The 20,127-nt window shown below is 36.4% G+C and overlaps 1 protein-coding gene across 36 annotated transcripts in view; it reads left to right on the forward strand.

The window, feature by feature from the left end:
• PTPRD (protein tyrosine phosphatase receptor type D) overlaps positions 1 to 20,127 on the forward strand; it is a 1,169,657-nt gene that overhangs the window by 710,118 nt on the left and 439,412 nt on the right. For all 36 annotated transcript variants that reach the window (XM_058043168.1, XM_058043170.1, XM_058043166.1 and 33 more), the window contains one exon: positions 697 to 740. The gene's annotated coding sequence lies outside the window, so the exon portion shown is untranslated. The remainder of the gene's footprint in view (positions 1 to 696; positions 741 to 20,127) is intronic.

Raw genomic sequence — 20,127 nt, forward strand, 5'->3', positions numbered from 1 at the left:
TAATTAAGCCACAGAATATTAGTTTTAAAATCTTCAGCTAGAATTTCAGAACACAAATTTAAATTGAAGACATTCTGCCACTGCCTTAAACTTGACAAACCCTCTGTCATTGTTAGATCCCTTGGAAGCAAATAGTTCTGCTTTCTAGAAAAGTGCAGCACATTTTGAGACGCAATTCCCTTTGAGAGCTGCCTTTATACCACTTAGAGGGAGTGTCTGTAAGTTTTTCATCACATTAGCTAAGTATTAAATTGGGTTCTTGTGTTTTCATTTTCTTAATTTGAAATTGGAAATATTTATTGATTGCATTCAAAAATTTAAACATAGCGCTTGATTCTATAAAATCTATTTCTGTTTCTCTTCCCACAATGAAAATGAATATCTATTTCAGTCCACTGAAGAAGATTGTTTATTTTTTTATAAGTCATAATTTGAAGGACAATTCTTTTGCCTTTTGTATTATATGGATTTACTGTTATATAGAATGAAACCTAAGAAAATATGTGTACTTTTTAATAGCATAGAAATCTTTTCCTATTAGAGATTAAGTACTCAATGTACAGAATGTTCTCTTCACTTGGATTCAAAATTAATAAAAAATAAACTTGCTTGGGACAAATTTTAGTATAAATTCTCTAACTGCAAAATTTATTATTCATTTCACAAAGTTTTACTTTGCCTATTTTTTTTCCTTAGGTGAGGAACTCAGTGGACAGCAGAAAAATCTACAAAAGTGCAAAGTAAGATTTCACATCTACTAACTTTCTAAGTTGTCATAGTCTTTTTCCTGTAAGGCCTAAAAATTCTTTTGGTTTGGATTTCCTGTTATAAACCACAAATATCTTTCTAATTAGCAATTTTTATTAAATCTTGGAAAGCGTATCCTGTTTGAAATTCAAATTTCTCCTAGTCATAAAATAGAACATAATTATTGAATCAGTAGACTACATAATAAATGCATAGATACCTCCTAAGGTGTGGGAGTAAGATCATAGATCAGATTTTGAAGTTTTGGAAAAAAAGTCTGGTTGCTTCAGCATGATTGCTAAATTGTACTATGAATTAAATGGAAATTTAGTAAATGCATTGAATGATTAGCAACAGCAACTAAAAAGGGTACTGTGAATTTCTAGCCTTCTGTTTTGTGTGCTATCTCATACTGGCCTCTGTACCAGGAATAATACTTATCTATAAAGGCTGAGTAAGATTGGACAGCAATACACTGATTGTTGTAAATATTCTGCAAGGTATAGCTATATGAGAAAGGGGTGCCAAGCTTTTATTACTTTTTCTACCTACTTTGTATAAGGTAATATGTTTTCTAGGTACATATGACCTGACCTCTCTTTTTAATGAGTAAGGTAGGGCATAAACTGAAGTATGTCAGTCCCCAGGGATAAATGATTTGTGACAAGTAAAGTATCAAAAAAATTGAGATTATTTTATATGTGTACAGGAAGTTTGGCAATTTATATTACATTCTACATACTATAAAATATATGTATGACAATGTATAGGAAATTTGGTGGTGTTGGTCACACTATAAAAGCTCAATTATTTCTGTAATCATGGGTAATCTTCAAGTTTCACACCTTAACCTAATAAATTTATAACTGTGACAGAAAAGCTGAAAAAGCTAGCGGGAATAATACCACTTATGTACCTGGGATTATTAAGCTATTTAGAGGACAATTAATAATATGTGGGTAAATATAGAAGAATACTAAGATGATTCTGTGAATGAGTAATAGTCAGGTGAAAGTCAGCATGCAGGAAATGTGAATTTATACTTCTTGAGAAAAGCAGTCCTAACATCACAAGCACTCATAATTTGAAAGTGATTATTTTTCATCCTGAGTTAGATAGCTCATTTTTAAAGTAAATAAAGCAACATGAAAAAGAGGGAAAGATGAGGAGCATGACTAAAAGGGAGGATCAAAAATAGTAAGTCAGTGAATGTGAGTAAGGACTACATATCTAACATGTTTCAATCTGGACGAGACATAAACTGACGAAACCATAGAGAAGTTTATAGAAATAATGTCTGGGGTGTAAAAGATAAAAGAAGAAACCAATCATTCATATTTTATTCCAGTACTGAAACCAAAGTCTGAAAAAATGGAAGTAAAGTTAAGAATAAATGCAGATTGTAGGGAAAATCTGAAACTTCTTGCAGAAAGTTATTTGGGATTAAAAATATGCCATAGTCTCGAGGAAGAAAAGTCCCATAAATATGTAAATACATTGATAATCCCTCTAGCTTCAGAAACTCCCTAAGGAGTAGTCATGTGAATACATGCCTAAGGGTAGTAATACTATAAAATTGTACTGTTCTTACATTTCCCAAAATTTCCTTTATTAGCTACTTGATACCCCAGGGGCGCTATTGAATTATAAATTTGACCATTATTGCTTTTATGCTGCTTATAGAATATGCAACACAAAAATATAGGTAGGGAGTTAAATAAGTTATCAGACACACACCTTAGCCTCTCTCTAGCCTTCCTGTTTTTATGGATTCTTTATGGTTTATTTCACTCTCAGTCTTGTGTTAAATGACAGTGACAATACCAGAAGTCCAGAAAAAACTTGTTAGGTATGAAGTTCCAGCAGAATTCATCTTTGCTTAGGTAAATCATATCACATAATCCCAGCAAATATAAACTATGTTCTGTACCAGCCTCAATGGAGGGAGAGATTCTAAACCATAAGAGACTTAGTGAAATTAAGCCAGAATTTTCCTGTCAGATATTCCTCACTAAGATGTTTACAGACAATAATACGGAGTGAAAAGAATAAAGGATGATAAGGAAAACTGAACATACCAAGTAAGAAAGGTTGTTGTGCTTCTAGGAAAAAACTGGAATTTATGATTATGACAAGATAAAAACATAAATGATAACAGATTAACGGGATTAGGCAGTTTAACTAAGAAATACCTCTGTGCTCAAAATTCAACTGGTACTATGTTTGAGTAGAAAAATAATTATTTAAAGTCTTCTCTTAGGAAAATGTCTAAGAATTGGGGGTTTTTTTAAGTGGGAGACTCATATGTTTTTCATCTTTTTTGGAGGGTTTCTTTTTCTTGGTTTGTTTTTTTTAATGTGGAAAGAAGTAAATATTAAAAATCATAGAATGAAAACAGTGGGTAACATGGGAGAAGCTATTCTTCCGGCAGTCATCAACACCTATCATTCTTTTTTATTTTTATTTTCCCTATTGGCATTAGCCAGATAAGTTTCTGTTCTTTCTGGCTTATATGTTGATAAGGGATTGATGGGCACACATATCACTATAGTCCTGGACAGGCGCTGCCCAAGGTCTGTGTTTATCTGCAGAGGTGCTACTTAACAGCGTCACCCTTGATCAGTACAAGGTATTATTTTAAAATATTCCCTCTATCTCTCTGTCTTTTATGTTTCAAGCCAAAAAGAAAAAACAGAGACAAAGACTGAAACAGAGTGTCTAGAGCTAATTGACTAGCATATTTAAAGTGGGTTGTGGTTGCTTAGAAACATTTATAGACTGTAACCGAAGCTTCATTATTAAATAGTCTGCAGGGCAATGTAGGACAACATGTTTTTACAAGAGCAAGATTCACAGAGAAAGATGGTTTGTAGCTTAATATTGAAAGGAAACATATTTACAAATATTTTTTTTACATTTTATTTTTAAGTCCAATTAAACAAAATTATTGAAAAAAATTTAACAACACTTATGTCAGTGCTGTAAACTGAAATTCAGTGTCATGACAACTTGCTATTTATTCTGCAAGGCCCTCTGTTAATTCCAGAAGTAATTTCTACGTGGAGAGTAGGCAATTTATTTATTACAGTAAAGTGCATATTATATAGGAAGAATCTGATTTTGAAGATCAAAGGACAATGAGTTGTGTAAAGTGCAGCAATCTTTGATTATACAACAATATTGTGTAACAATGTTATAACAAAAATCTGGAAGGGAGGGCATACTCGAAATCTGAACTCTGTAGAAGGGAAGGCAAACAATATATGCTACAAACATAGTGGTATTTCCAAGGCAGAAGTCTTATGAAAAGTATGTAAAATAACCTATAACCAACTATATTTGTCAGTTGAAATCTCGTTAGCTAATTATTTATTTCAAAAAGACCCATAAATAAATATGGAGTCATTTGTTTTGGGATCCTTCATGACAAAAAAGTGTTCAGTCTTTCTAAAGCACCTTTTAAATTTCTTCACAGAGCATTAGTGAAATGTCAGGGAATTTTTAAGGTAATGCATTTTTATTTTTCTGCTACATATGAAACCTTTCATACATCTGTTGCAGCCATGAAGTCACTTAAAACATTGAGTCATGTATCTCATAAAAAATGACAGGTTTCTAGGAAATTTTTGTCTTTCCTGAATCCAAGCAAAATTACTATGCAAATTGTATGATGAGAGGAATTCTGTCCTATCTAGTTGAAATCTAAATTTAGACTTCATTGAAGTTTCGTCAATAAAAACTATAAATCATAGAAACATTATAGGAAGTCTGGCCTGTGCATGAATTAGCAAAAAAAGATAGTTGTTTAAGAGAGATATTTTTTACTATGCAAATTAGTTCTATGCATTGAATTATTTCTACTTACAAAAGTTCTAATTGTTCCAGAACAAAATAGTATCCATTAATACACGCACAACTATATATATATATATTTAAAGGTAAAATGAATGAATAATAAAGAAGTACCATAAATTAATGAATCAGAAGTTTCAGTGTTTAAAACATATGTTACTAGGTTGTCACAGTAAATGTGATTCTTCCAGCTTTCTTAGTTATCTCTCTTGAGAAGACATTAGAAATGATGAAAAATATTTAGTAGGTTACTGATCAAGACTAATCTCTTCTGGTTACTTCTTGAGTTAAGATTGTGTAGAATTAATCAGATTTCTGAGCCCTGTAGACTTCTAGTACAGAGTTACCTTTACCAACACTATTTACCCATAAAATGACTGATGAAACTCTCATCATATGAAACTCTGCCCCATGTATAATAAAATGCTGTCCCCTATATAAAGTGAAACACTGAAAATTGGAATTGAAAACATCATCCAATATTTCTATTAAATTAAATCATTATTTTTTGCCATGTTATATCAACAATATTCAGAAGAAAATTATATTATTCAATACTGTAGTACATCCTTAACAAATTATAATAAAATAAATAACAATGCAAGGTTTATCTTTTTTCACGCAGATTAAATTTTTTTTTTATTTTATAAATTAATGGAAAGACATTAAGTGAAACTATTATTGGAAAAGATATATTCAGGAGCTCTATTTAGAATATTTTCAGCTTAAAACCTATTACACCTCAGGACAGTGTTAAAGGAAATGGGCATGACTTTTTCAAGCTCAATGAGTCATAAGGGATCTTTTTGGCTTGAAAAAAAGTTAATATTTTTGAGAAAAGGTAAGCAGTCATTGCAACTCACTGAGACATAAACCTGTCACCAAATATTTAAGAAGGCAGAATCAGACATATAATTTTATATAATTTACTTACTACTTTCACGTTCAAATCTACAGTGAAGAAGATCATAGATAAAACTGGTAATATTAACTAGAGAAATTATCAGGCTCCCAAGATTACAGGACTGGGCTATCTAACAGCTACCAAAGAGAAAAAACTCTTCAAGCAGCCTCTGTAATTTTATACCTACCATGTGTTAATGAAGTAGCAAGATCTTTATAGGGGATTTTTTTTGCATATAAGAATAACATTCGATGATGACCTAAAAATTGTGGAATGATGAGTAATGACTTTTCCCAGACAGACAATTTTTTATTCTAATTCTATTGCATCAGAGGGAACCACATATTATAGGTGTTACTAAAAAAAAGAAAAAACTAAGTTGGGAATGCCAAGAAAGGATATATTTCCAGTTCAGATAAAAATATTTACAAGAGTTTTCAAGTGAATTACCTTTACATATAAAAACAGTACAAACATTTCTGTAGAAAATAAGTTGGAATTATGGAATTCCAACTTATTTTATACAGAAATGTTATTATGGAATAATGGAATTATATTTAATCTTTTAAAATAATTCTTACACTGTTGTTGTGTGTAATTTGAACTAACTTGACAATCCTGGAATGAAATTATAAAAACTTTTCACTGATTGCTAAAATAAGAGGAACCAAATTATCATTATTGCTTAAAAATAATACAACAAAATTTTGAAAACATGAAAGGCCACAATAGTTTATTCCCTGTGTCATCAGCTAGATTGTTAATGGAAATCCACTATTTAAAAAGACTCTCTGAAGTGTACCACCATCCTACAGAAAGGATGTTGTCTCTTTTCTTGAAATTCACAGGAGGCTGTTTTATCTATTAGAAACTGAGGAGGCAAGTACTTCAGACTGATACATTAAAAAGGAATGGCTTGCGATTTATCATGCTCAACATTCGTTGGAAAAGACCACAAAGTCAATCGAAATACGAATAAGTACACAAGAACAAAAACAAACTGCAAGTTTTGTGCTTTCCTCTGTTACTGATTAGCCTGTTAAGCCATATTCCCTGTAGTGTAGCGTGCAATCATTTACCTAACCCCTTTTCATCTCTAAGTCTGCACAAAGGCACCAGGAACTTGTGTCTTTAGCCATTTTAACTCTCATTACCACGTTCTGAATATATGACCACACAGCCAAGGGAGAGACTGTGCTCCTGGCCCACATTTAAATTCAGTGTGAATCCTTCCTCCTTGCACAAAAGTAGCACTGAATTCACAGTGGGATGAGAATTTTCCTACTTTTACTTCAAGTAGGAATGTGTAACTTTTATTGTAGTGAATATCGGGATTTGAGTTCTATCATTTATTAACTGGATAAAAGCACTAAAGTAGACCTGGAGATACTTTAAATGAGAGTGAATTGAATTCATGCTCCATTTGAGGACTGCTTCAGCACTGATGGTGTAATGAGAAAACAAAGTACGCAGTTCCAGTGGTTTGAAATAAACTGACATGTTCCCTTTTTGTTTACATGAGGCAAAATTAGCTGAAGCTGTGAATCTAAACATGTTTGGGACTGATTCCATACCAGTTTTATTAAACCTGTCATTAATTTACAATTTTCTTTTTTTTGGATGGATTAAACTTGTAAGGACTAAAAACCAAATTATGGTCTAGACACCAGCAATTAGTGTTGCAAGTCCTGTTCTCTTGCTGTGGGCACTGTGCATCTTAATGACATGCCTAAAGTTTTAGTTTATTGTTTCCCCTAGTTGGAGGCTGCTATTGGATTATTTTTTTATCCTGCTATAATCACATACATTAGTTCATCTGACTTTTTCTCAGCTACCAAACTAATAATTATTAGACTGCTTAATAATATATTTAGTGCTGATTTCACTATTTATTCATGCAGATTTCCATTCTTTTTTTCTTCCTGTAACCACTTTGTCCCAGTTTTGTAGGAGATAAAATGTTCACTGAAGCACAATACAAGAGCAGTACATTCAAGAGCAGTTCATCACTAAATATTTCTTCATAACAATTTAACATTGTCTGCTTGATGTTTGAGAGAAGAATTGCCAGCCCTATAATATGAAACCAAGCAACAAGAGAAGAAGACCTATTCACCCTTTTTAGGGTCTTATATTTTTTCTGGACAAAAAAAAAATTTGCATCTAATTAATTGAAGAAAAGGGCAAGGATTTATGTATGATTTATGTAGAGTGTATTCTGAAATCCCATAAACATGAAAAGGTTAATGTTGCTGATATGGATCAGGTTAAATGTTTTCAAAAGGAGATAGGAAGTACTTAAACAATAAAAACCTTCTAAAGATTCAAATCTAAGCGTTACATTCTGATTTTTCACTCTGAATGTGTGAAAAATTGTGTAAAGTGCTCCTATGGAGCACCAGTTATTTTTTACTGAAAAAAATTTCCCTACTAGGATCAACTACTGGGAAAACCAATGTTCCATTTCACTTCATTAATCTCTATCCATACATTCTATCTCTAAACATGTTTTGGAATATTTTAGTGCAAGACAGATGAAACATGTTCCTTTCTCCGGACTAAGATTAGTTATCCTCTAAATTATGTAACTCAGATAAACCAGCAAGTCCTTCAAAGTGCAATTTTCTGCCAAGACTTTTTTGTCCATTATGACATAAATATGCGGACTAAAAAAAGGAAGTAGATGAAAGTGTCAAAGAATCTTTAACATATACAGGAAAATGGAGAAAGTCTCTCTCTTCAATAAGACTAAAAGGTAATAGCTTATTAAACTAATTAAAATAAAGGCTGAGACGTCAATAAATCCTTTACATACATACTGAATAAATGTACTACTTATAAATGCATTTAGGGGATCAACACCACTCAGAAAAATACAATTGGCAAGATATAAGCTTGATATAAAATGAAGCAGAGATTAACGATCAAATTCGAACAAAAAACAAAAATTAGTGGGTATATTTTTTAGTGTCTGTGTTTTTCTTTTTAATGGTCAGAAGTGTGAATACTGAAGAGAAGGAACCAAGACAGTTTCAAGATAGATTTCAATAAAACTTGCTGGTGTGAAACCTCCGGAATTGTATTTGTTTGGCTTCAGAGGGGCCAAAAGGGAGGACAGCTGGTTGTCTCACATCTAGCATTATTTCAGAATCAATTAGCTAGAATCTTACGCGCTATGCTGTGTTGATCTCATGCTCTTTGTTTTAACTTCTTGTGAGGAGAGGTCGGAAATACACTAACCTCTGCATCCCTTGTGCTGCACAGCTTGGCTTTGAGGCTCGGGGGTATTAGTCTTTTAGTGAATCAATGAGGAACGATCAAAGCAGCAGTGATTTCATGACATCATGTTTGCTCTCCTGGTGCCACTCAGGACCACATCCTGTTTACCATTACTGTTGGGAATGCTGCCTGAAACTGAATTATGAGCCACAGGGGAAAAAAATGTTGACCAGATTTAATGCACATTTACTAGCAGCTTCTTCTGTCATTACCTATGCCTTCCCTTTCTTCCCTTTTTCCTGCTACCTTCTTTTTAATTACACTATTTCAGAACACATACAGAAAGAGATGGACATGTCCATATCACTGAAAATATGTATTTCTTCCATTAATGGCAGTAAGACTAACTTTTTTCTTCTTATGCACATAGAATTTCTTTTTACTTGGTTTCTGTGACTAATTTTAAAATGCAGATTTTATGTATTGTTCTCCGAAGGAAAGTGGTCAGGTATTAGGTCCATTATATGTGACTTGTTTTAGCCTCAAAATTAGCAAGACAGTATCATTCCCAATTCTAATCTCTGACTCTCATTATGATTTTACGTTTTAGCTAAAAACTTTCTATTTACAGGAAAGAGAATGTCCACGAAAAATAAAGAAACAATTCACATCTATGATTAGAAGAAAGGCAGTCACTCATTTTTTAATAAAAGCATGGCCCTCAGTTCCTAAACAATCACAACCTTAATATGAGCAACAGGAGAGCCATACAAGCTTAGTATGGTTATCATCCACACAGAATTTGGAGGACTACATCTACAGTAGTATTACACCATAAATTATGCATGTCTACTTGTCATATGGAATACTTCCTGTGCTCTGACCTCCTCTAATTATTGATGTTAGTATGTCAGAAGACTTCCCTGAAGTTAAAGAAATACTGTACTGTTTGCATTGATCATTAAAAGACTGATTAAATGTGTCTGAGAGCAACGTGTGTGCCTAATTACAATTATATACATAAGTACTAAACACAGTGGACCAAGCTTGCTTGCTTTTGTTTAATTCAATCTGGATCTCTAGTAGATTTTCTGTAAAATATCTTCCATAAAAGAAGAAGGAATCCAATTCTTTAAGATCTTTCCCCATATCCTGCATTTTTTTTTAAAGCATTTACCAGTAACAATTTTATCTAATAGGGAATTCAGACCTTCTAGATTCACAGCAAACCTAACATTAGTGCAAGGGTTTCAGGAAAGAACTTGAAGGATTACTTCATGTTCAATGTCTCAATTTCATGATAGGTATTACACCTCACATACAACACATAATTTTAGGAAAAAGGATATAAGATGGTGGTAAAAACAGTCCTTTAAACTTAGTTACAGATGCTGAACCTTAAATGCATGCCAGTGTTGATATGAATGAATAAATAGCTTTGGATGCCATGTTATGATTATGAAACACACTTCTTTCTTGAAAGGGGTAAGTCACTCATCTTCAAATAAATGCACAATTATTTCACAGTGAAAGCCCCCACGAAAATGGTGGCATGTTTACCGTGCCCAGTAGGTCACAGCATCAGAGATACCTGCACTGGCAGAAGCATCCATCACGGGGCACGGTGCAGAGACACGCTGGTGAAGTTGCTTGGCTATGGAAGCAGAATAGCATGTTCAGGCAGCATTGCCCCCGAGCTACTGAGCTCTGAAAAGTGCCAGGGCTTGTTAGCTTACAGGCTGTGCCTTGCTAGCAGAGGCACACTGTTTCTAGATGAGAGCTGGCTTCTGTGCACCCCCCGTGCTCCCTGGTGCTGCTCTGGCCGCATTAGGATGGGTGAAGCAGATGCAGGTGTCGTGATTGCTACAGTGTGAGCAGCTCATTTCTTAGAGTAGCAAAGGTTCCTTGTCCAAGTGCTTAATAAATGCTGCACCGCAGCAGAAATTACATCTCAACATTGCATTACAACTGATAATTATAATTTGGTACATATGCCAAATTAAATAAGCATTGAAATTGGAATAGTCTTAAGTGATGTATAACTAATTTTTGGGTTTGAGTTTCTTCCACGTGTCCAAACAGTTAAACAGTTTGTAGAACTAGATGGAATTTTAAAATTGCATAGCATTTGCTTATTCATATGTCTGTGAATTATATTTCCTGCCTAAACACTGTATTTTTAAAATTATAACTTCATTTAAAAATATTTTCAGAATTAGAATCTTTATCATACATATATTTTTATTAAATTTGGTAATCCATATCAGCATAGTGTCTCATAACTATGCAGCAGAAAACAATTTCATCTCCAAAAGGAATTGCTTCTCTGATTATTCAGTACTAACTACTCTTAATTTTCAGGTACATATATTCCATTTTAGAGTATGTCAGCATACTATTTATTCTTAGGAGTACATATAATTGTCTTATTGCTGCTACTATTTCAAAATACTTCATGAAACACAAGAAGTTAGCACATTTTGAAGATTAAATATAAAATACATCCAAGAATATTTTTTTTTCCCAAACTAAGTTAGGAACTCTCTTCTTCAAAGCATGTTTTTAAAATAGAAATTCAAGCAGTAGGTTGAGAAATATCTGAACGTCTTATATTTGAAAGCAGAAAGTCAATATATGACTAGAGTCTGCTGAGCTCCAGGAAGTAATTTTCTGATTTCCTCAAACATATTCTCAGATTTTCCTAATAATATTTTTATTAACAATTACCTGATAGAGTATACATAATGAAGACTTTTTTTTTGTTTTGTTTAGAAACTAGGAGTGGGATATTTCTTAAACTGCTTTTTCTTGGAATACTAGCTTGTTGTGGCAGAACTGTCTTGAGACAGCAATGGAGGGAGGAGGAGAAAAATACGGGTTTCTATATCCTCCATTACATTTACTTAGACAGCTGATGGAACTACCAGAAAACTTTTCAATATTGTGTTTTATGTGTTGAACATGCCAATACTCAGTCTTCCAATTATGTCTATGGAAATCAGAAGGTAGTAAGAAGATTCAAGTCTACATCTAAGGCCTGTTAAATATACGTGTGTGTGTGTGTGTGTGTGTGCATATTGTGACCTCTATTGTTTCTTTATACTGACAATAGGCACCGATGATTTTTGTTGTTGTTGTTGCTTTCTAATATTTTCTGTTTCAAAATCAATGCCAAGGGGAAAGTGTGGTTCATATTGGATACTCAGATTTCATTTTAGGCATGAACTTTAGCTCCACTCTCCAGTTGGCCTTTAAAGGGCAAGATAAATACCCAAAAAGTGAAAAATGATGCATTTGTATTCTTTTAAAACAAACAGAATTACATGTTCTTAAAATCAAAGGTCATTTCTCTTTCTAACAGTCTATTAGCTTTTCTACTTTAGGTTCCCTCAAAAAACAAGGAGTTATATTTCATTAGTTATTCTTTCATTAGACCCAATAATGTTCTGAGCCTTTATGTAGTACATACATTATTAAGACATTGAATTGTTTTCTGTAATTTTTCTGGGATTGAGAAAGTGAAAAACTTGTAGAATGAATAATTTTATGCCAATTTAAAACAAAAAAATGCATTAAAGCCAGTGGAACATGATGTTTCCTTTAAACCAACAACTTTTTCTAATGAATGACATTTTCTTCTCACATTTTTCTTCCAAGTTCCTTTCAATGAGAAAAAATGAGAAACAAAAAAACCCCACCAACAGGAAGGCTTTAGCATGGTATAAACTACAGCAAATTCAAAAGAATCAGCTGTTACTGTGACTAGGGCTTATTCCTATATTCAGTCAGCCCCACATGTTCTAAATGCTACCACAGAGTCATAGCAAAGCTCCGGGTTGAAAAGACTTCTGTGATCATTATTTCAACCATAAATCTAGCACTGCCAACACCACTATTAAAACATATCCATAAGTGTTACATCTACACATATTTTAAGTATTTTGAGAGATGGAGGCTCAACTAGTCTCCTGGGCATCCTGTGCCAATGTTTGACAATCCTTTTTGTTAAGAAATTTTTCCTAATATATATCTAATCTAAATCTCCCCTGACACAACTTGAGGCCATTTCCTCTTCTTCTATCACTCATTTCTTATGAGGTAAGACTGACCTCCTCCTCACTACAACCTCCTTTCAGGTAGTTGTGAAGAGCAATAAGGGTATTATTTTCTCCAGGCTAAATCACTCCTCACTTACTCCTCACAGAACTTTATTAGAGCCAATAATGTTCTGAGCCTTTACGTAGTACACCAGCTTCATTGCCCTTCTCTGGATGTGGTCCAGAAGCTCAGTGTTTTTCTTGTAGTGAGAAAATGGGATGCAGCACTTGAGGTGCAGCCTCACCATTGCCAAGCACAAAGTGACAATCACCACCATGGTCCTGCTGGCCCCAATATTCCTAGTACAAACTAGGATGCTGCTGGCCCTCCTTCCCAACTGGGCATACACTGGCTCAGGTTCAGCCATGGGTGATAAACATGCTCAGGTCTTTTTCCACTCATCAGGTTTCCAGCCACTCTGCCTCCAATCTCCTGTGACTGTAGTGGCCCAGCAGCAGAACCAGCACTTGGTCTTGCTGAATGTATTGAACACAGTTCCTTTCAGGATCACTGAAGGAGACCTGGTTACCCAGGAGACAGAGGCCAAGGCACTCAGCACCTTTTTTACCACAGTCTTCACCAGCAAATGCTCCAGCCACACCACCCATATGTGGAAGGTGAAAGGAGGGGATTAGGGGAATGAAGAACCATACACTGTACGAGAAGACTGGGCTGGGAGACTGTTTAAGGAATCTGAAGTCGCAAAGTTCATGGGAACTGAGGAAATACATCTATGACTCCAGAGGGAACTGGTTGAGGAAGTGGCAATGCCCCTGTGCCATCATATTTGAGAAGTCTTGTCATTGCAGTGAAATTCTCACTAACTGGAAAAGGAGAAATATAATACCCATTTTTAAAAATGAAAAAAGGAAGACCCATGAAACTAGAGGCCAGTCTGTCTCATCTCAGTGCCTGGCAAGATCACAGGGTATCTCCTTTGGGAGACTATGCTATGACACAAGAAAAGCGAGGAGATAACTGAGGCAACATGTCTTCACAAGACAAATCATAACTGACAAATTTGTTGGCCTTCTATTGCCACCATTTCATACAGCAGTGGCGGACAGCGGTGTAACAAAAGTCATCTACCTGAAGAGTACAAATCATTACAGTGTTCCATGTCTCAACCTTGTTTCTAAACGGGAGAGACATAGACTTGACAGATGGACCATTTAGGGGATAAAAAATTGAAGAGTTTTAGTCAATGACTGATATCCAGTTGGTGATTCCTCAGGGGTCTGTATTGAGACTAGCACTTTTTAACATCTCTCATGCAAACTGGACAGTAGGATTCAGTGCATCAGCAAGTTTGCTGATGACACAAAGCTGTTTGGTGAGGTGAACACCAAGGGCCGGGCTACCATCCTTGACAGGACCTTGACAGGATTGAGAGATGGGCCTGTGTGACCCCCAGAAGTTCAGCAAGGCCAAGTACAAAGTGTTGCACCTCCATCAAGGAAATCCCAAGCATAAGTACAGGCTGGGCAGAAAATGGATAAAAAGCAGCCTCAAGAAGAAGGACTTGAGGGTATTTGTTGACAAGAAGCTCAACAAGAGCCAAGAGTGTATACCCACATCCCAGAAGGCCAAGAGCCAAGAACCATGACAAGCAAACTGAAAGTGGTGATTCTTCCCTTCTGCATTGCTTTTGTGAGACCCTTCTAGGAGTATCGTGCCCAGCTCTGGGGCCCCCAACACAAGGAAAACATTGCCTGTTGGAACAAGTCCAGAAGAGAGATAATAATTTGACCACAAAGCTGGAACACCTCTCCTAAGAAGAAAGGTTGAGAGAGTTGGGGAATTCAGCCTGGAGAAGAAAAGGCTTTGGGGACAACTTTAGAAGCTTTCCACTACCTAAAGGGGGTTTATGAGAAAGGTTGAGAGAACCTTCCAAAAGAGCTTGTAGTCACAAGACAAGAGGAATGGCCTCAAGCTGAAGGAGAGTAGTTTCAGCTTAGATCATAAGAAAAAATTCTTTACTGTGAGGATAGAAAGGAAACTGAAACAGGGTTGCCTAGAGAGGTTGTGGACTCTCTCTCCCTGGAGGTGTTCAAAACCAGGCTGGATGGGGTTCTGAGCGAGTCAGTCCAGTGGAAGCTGTCCCTGCCCATTGCAGAAGTCTTAGAACCATGTGATCTTTGAGATCTCTTCCAACCATAACCTTTCTCTGAGTCTATGATTCTAAACTTCATACAACTGACCTTGGTTCCTTGATGTAGCCTTTTCAGATTCCTACAGATTCCTTCAGCCTGAAATCCTTCAGAATTTCAGAATCCTTCAGATTCCTTTTCAGCCTACACAACTCTACAACCCTCCAGCAGATCAGTATTTCTAACTAGCTTGGTATCACCTGCAAACTGACTGAGGGGTCACTAAAGCCCCTTGCCCAAATGATCAGTAAATTAAGACACTAAACTGAACTGGTTCTGATACTGATCTCTGGGGAACACTACTTGGTGACCAGCTACCCACTGTATGCACTACTACTCTCTGGGCCAGACATCAAGACAATTTTTACCCATTAGATTACACTAGTCCAAACTATGTGCAACCAGTCTTTTTCCAGAAGAATGTTGTAGGAAAGAGTGTCAAAAGCTTCACTAAATTCCTGACAGACCACATCCACAGCCTTTCCCTTATCCACAAGGTGGGTCACCATGTCTCAAAAGGAGATCATGTTGATCAAGGAGGACCTCCTGATCTCAAATCCCTGCTAGCTGGTCCTGATTGTCTTTTTTTCTCTGCATATGTCACCTGATGGCACTAAAGATGATCTGTTCCATGATCTTACCTGTCACTGAATGAGGTCAGACTGACAAGCCTGCAGTTCCCTGCATCCTCTTTCCGGTCCCTTATGTAGATGGGCATAATATTTGCTAACTTCCTGTCAACCGGCACCATCTCAATTAGCTGGAACTGCTTTCGTGCGTCTATTCACCTGCAAGACTGTAGCATGTTTCACAGAAACAAATTGCACAGAATGTGTCCCAGACTTCAAAAGCTTTTACTGTCTAGATAAAAAAGGCCATTTTGGAGTTATCAGTTTCAGCTGAAGCTGCACTTAGGGATCTTGGAAGAAGCTGAAGGATCACCTTGAGTGATCACCTTGAGTCCTTTAATCCTGCTGCTTCTTTTCTTATGTAGACTATTATTTCTTTACAACATCTCACTGTGCCCTGGTGCAGAGGTTTTCATCAGTTCTCATTTCCCACTGTCCCTTTTCCACTGCTTTCATTCCTAGAGGGAGTTTACTCAAACACCTCCATTCCAGAAATCTTTGAAAGGGATACATACTGGTTCTTATTTTAACTAAATGAATTGGTGGATTTCTACCTTAAATACAGAGATTTTAGGTGTTTCATATCAAATTGTGCATACTCATGCTTTTTAAGTACAGAGGCTTTAATTTATGTGCTCAAAATTCCTGTGAAACTAGGTCCCCGTCTACATTATAGCTATTTTGGTCCCGAATCTCCTGTTCCAAACCTAGATAAAATGCAAACTCCCTGGAGAAGTAGAAAGTAGAGAAAAACTGTTATTACTAAAATAGTAAAACCAAAACTTAAGGATTTAGTTCCTTTCTGCAAAACTTTGGAAAGGAAAAGAGGATTCTCTGTGCAATACAGAATTTTAGAATTTTGTTCTTTATCCCACTCCTCTAAACAGTGACATAAATAGTAACAGTCAAAATATCCTTACAGCAGAAGGGTTATCTAGCAATACCTTTGGTTCTGTGCTTGTATCTGTCATCATATTAATTGTATTTTAAATATTGCACATTTTTCTTCATGAAGTGCTGCCCCGTGCTGCTATAAAAGAGCTGGTCGGAGAGGATTTTTCTGACAGATTTCTCAGATGAAAATGAAGCGCAAATGCAACAATATCGTATCTGAAAACTGTTTATTGATAAAGGGAAAGTGTTCCTACCCAAGTGCGATAGACAAGAGATCACAGAGGGAAAAAGAGAGAGAGAAGCAGAAGGCAGGGGCAGCGCTACCGCAGGAACCTGGCGCTCTGTCAGCATCAGCACACGGCGCGTCTGCGTGCTCCCGTGGCGGCTGGGCGCGATTTCCAAGGAGCAACAGGCTGCGTGTCCCTGCTGTTCCGAGCCACAGGCTGCCATGGGCACGGGCATGCTCGTGGAGCAGCCGTGGGCGGCCTGTCGGGGTCGGGGCCGGGCGGCTGCCGCGGGCCGGGTGCCGCGGGTCGTGCCGCAGGCCCTGAGGAGCGCGGCGGCCGCTGCGGCTGGGGGCAGAGAGCGCCCGCTCCGTGAGGGGAAACAGCGGAGCACAGGCCGTCACAGCCCGCACGGCCGGGCACGAAGGGGGCGGGCAGCCAGGCAGGGCCGCAGAGAGGAGAAGGCGAGCCGGGGAGAGGGGTGGAGCTAACCCAATGACGAGCCCCTGGTCCCTCCAAGACACCCAGAGAAAAGGATTCCCGTTGTACCGCAGGTAGCTGCGTTTGTGTGCCAAGGCTCCTCCCATAGCCCGATTTCCCGGGCATCGGGGCATCTGCCCCACCGGCAGGTTGTGAGGGGGATGCCTGCAGTCCGATCAAGGAGGCTTTCTCTGCCCTGATGGGCTGCCAGGCGAAGACTCCCTGGGGACAGGGCTCCCAGCTCGGGTACAGCCCGCACAGGAATCCTTCAACGTGACTTAGGTGGAGGCATAAATAAAAATCAGATTGGTCCCTCTCAGGTGCACAAATAAAAAAAAAATTAAAAAATCTCACACCATATTTCCCTCATTAACTATCAGCAATTGTATTAAAGCTGAGATTTTTAGAAAATACTTCCACCATAGTTATGTTAATCCCAATTACCTTTTCGATGAGGAAGGAAAGCAAGGGCATAAATTATATCCAGTACATTTGTTTAGCCTCCTGGATTTGATATTTACGGACATATTACAACGTGACAATATGGGGAAGTTAATGGTTCTATTTCCCTCCTTGTAAATACTATTAAAATAGATCAGAGGCTCAGCTAGGGAGATCCAACAGTGGAAAAAAAATATACAGCATTACTGATGCTAGCACACTGTTATTGGTGTTTCGCTCCCCAAATGCCATTTAATTACAATAGAAAAAGTGCTTGAACAAGCTGTTAATCAGACCCATAGGAGTACGTTTTCAGCAGCACTTTACGGTTTAGACATCATACATGCTCTTTTTTTACTATTTTTTCTTGCAGATAAAGATCAAGGAAACAACTGGAAAACCAAAATACTGCTATGAAATAATATAATTTCCTGTCATGCGTTGTTTAGAAATAGTTCATTTTCTTTTGCAATTTTTTGTCAGCATATGCCAATCACTCATACAATAGCATTTCTGACTGAGAGTTGGTTGCTGTCATTAGTTGTGTTCAGCAATTCTGAATCATGTGGGCATAATGGCAGGCAACTGGAGAGCTTGAAATAGGAATTTACTGGCAAGGTCTGAGCAGGCTTCTGACCTACCAGCGATCTTTATAGACATCTGGTAAAGATTCATTTCAGAGTCTTGTCCTTTTCCAGCAATATTGTTACTGGTTGGAGGCATTCTCTGAGTGAAAACCTCGGAGACCTGGAACCAGAGTGCCCTCATGTCAGCTGTACTCTGACATGAGATACAAGTGATCAGACCGTACAAGAGCACTGCTACTCTAAACAGTGTAAAAGAAAGTTTTCAATAAATATCAGGAGACAACACTGCATGTACTCTGTGGATAAAAAACATTATATATTTGATGAACTCTTAAAATCCATTTTCAATACCGTGCGTTCTCTGTTCTGAAATTCTTTGTTGCTGGTGGTTTTTTCTAAAGATCCACAGCTGCTAGTCTGGCATTCTGTTATAAAGAAGGGTCATATACATAAATATTTAAGAAATATTTATTTTAGGGGGAAAAACTGCCTTTTCAGTGAGGTAAAGAGATTTGAAAGGAAGTCAGAATTTATTTTAATGCTTGCTAATGATTGGTTATGCAGTACAAAGTATATAATAATAGACTTGGTTTTTTTCATAAAGAAAATGAACTGATGTGGGAAAAGGAGAGGTTATCTTATGGATAAGGGTAAAAAAAAGAGAGCAGAGTGCTTCTCACACAACAACTGTTTTTGTAGGTGGATGAAGAGATTTGTGTATTAATATAGTTTATGGCAAGCAGGGTCTGTAAATGTCAACAATATAATTTTTGTTTCTTCATTAATCTTCAGGTATTGGCAGCCATCTAATAGTACTCTCGAAATCATTTCATCTTCCTGAGAGCTCTCTTGTTGCAGCTTTGATCTGTCAAGCCAATTAGTGATCTGGGGCCTAGTTCAAATTTTTGCTATATGCTTTTACCATGTGATGAGTTGCTGTTTGCTGCTGAAACACCAAGCTAGCACTCATTCTGGTGTTCAAGAAAACTGAATAATTTTCCATTTTACACTCCACAAAGTAGAATTTAATTTGAAGCAAGGTCTCTTCTGTTCTGATTGTGCATAAAATACTAATATGCATAAAATTACCATGGAGGAATTTCTGTGATGCAATATTAATGAATAATTATTTGAATTCTCTTAACACACATTATTTAGCTATAAAATTCCTCACTAATGACCAAAGAATTGCACAGCTAGGTCCATGTTTCACATTTCATATTGGATTTTTTTGGTGTGGAGTTGTTGTTGGTGGTGTTTTATGAATGAATAATTATACATTTGGTCTTTTTAGACTATATAAATATAAGTTTCTGACTCATTTAAGTTCTCACTCTCCAGGACATGAATTAACTACTTGTAAAGAGAAATTAAAGCTTAAGGAACACAAGCAGTGGTAGATAAAGTTGAGTTGATTTTTAAAGCATTTGTCTTAAATACTTTGGCAAATAAATTTTGTAAAAATAAATGCAAATGGGTATGGCATAGATGAGAGGTTTTTCTCATTTTTATAAAATGTTCATTCTAATAAAATAATAGAGAGAGGTAACTTTTTTCTAGGGAGATTTTAAATACCTTAAACAAAATTTCTCAGAATACTCATAAATTCTCTGTGTTTTAAACAACCATTCCTTCATCTCATGCACACTTTGTTAGCTAGAATAAAAACATAAGGGAGGTGGAGGGGGCGTTAGTTATTAGAAGAGCGTCTTACTAAAAATTTCTATAATTTGCTATGAATAAACTGACAACTTTGACAAGATACCCTCATAGACTGCTTTGCACATAACAAAAATTTCATATTTTATAAAGGACAACCAGACAAAAGAAATCAGACATATCAATTACTAGATTTTACTACATTAAGAATTACTTAGTTACAAAAAGGGTAAGACAGATGAT

Source organism: Melospiza georgiana, chromosome Z (assembly GCF_028018845.1).
Source record: "Melospiza georgiana isolate bMelGeo1 chromosome Z, bMelGeo1.pri, whole genome shotgun sequence".
Taxonomy (NCBI): Eukaryota; Metazoa; Chordata; class Aves; order Passeriformes; family Passerellidae; genus Melospiza; species Melospiza georgiana.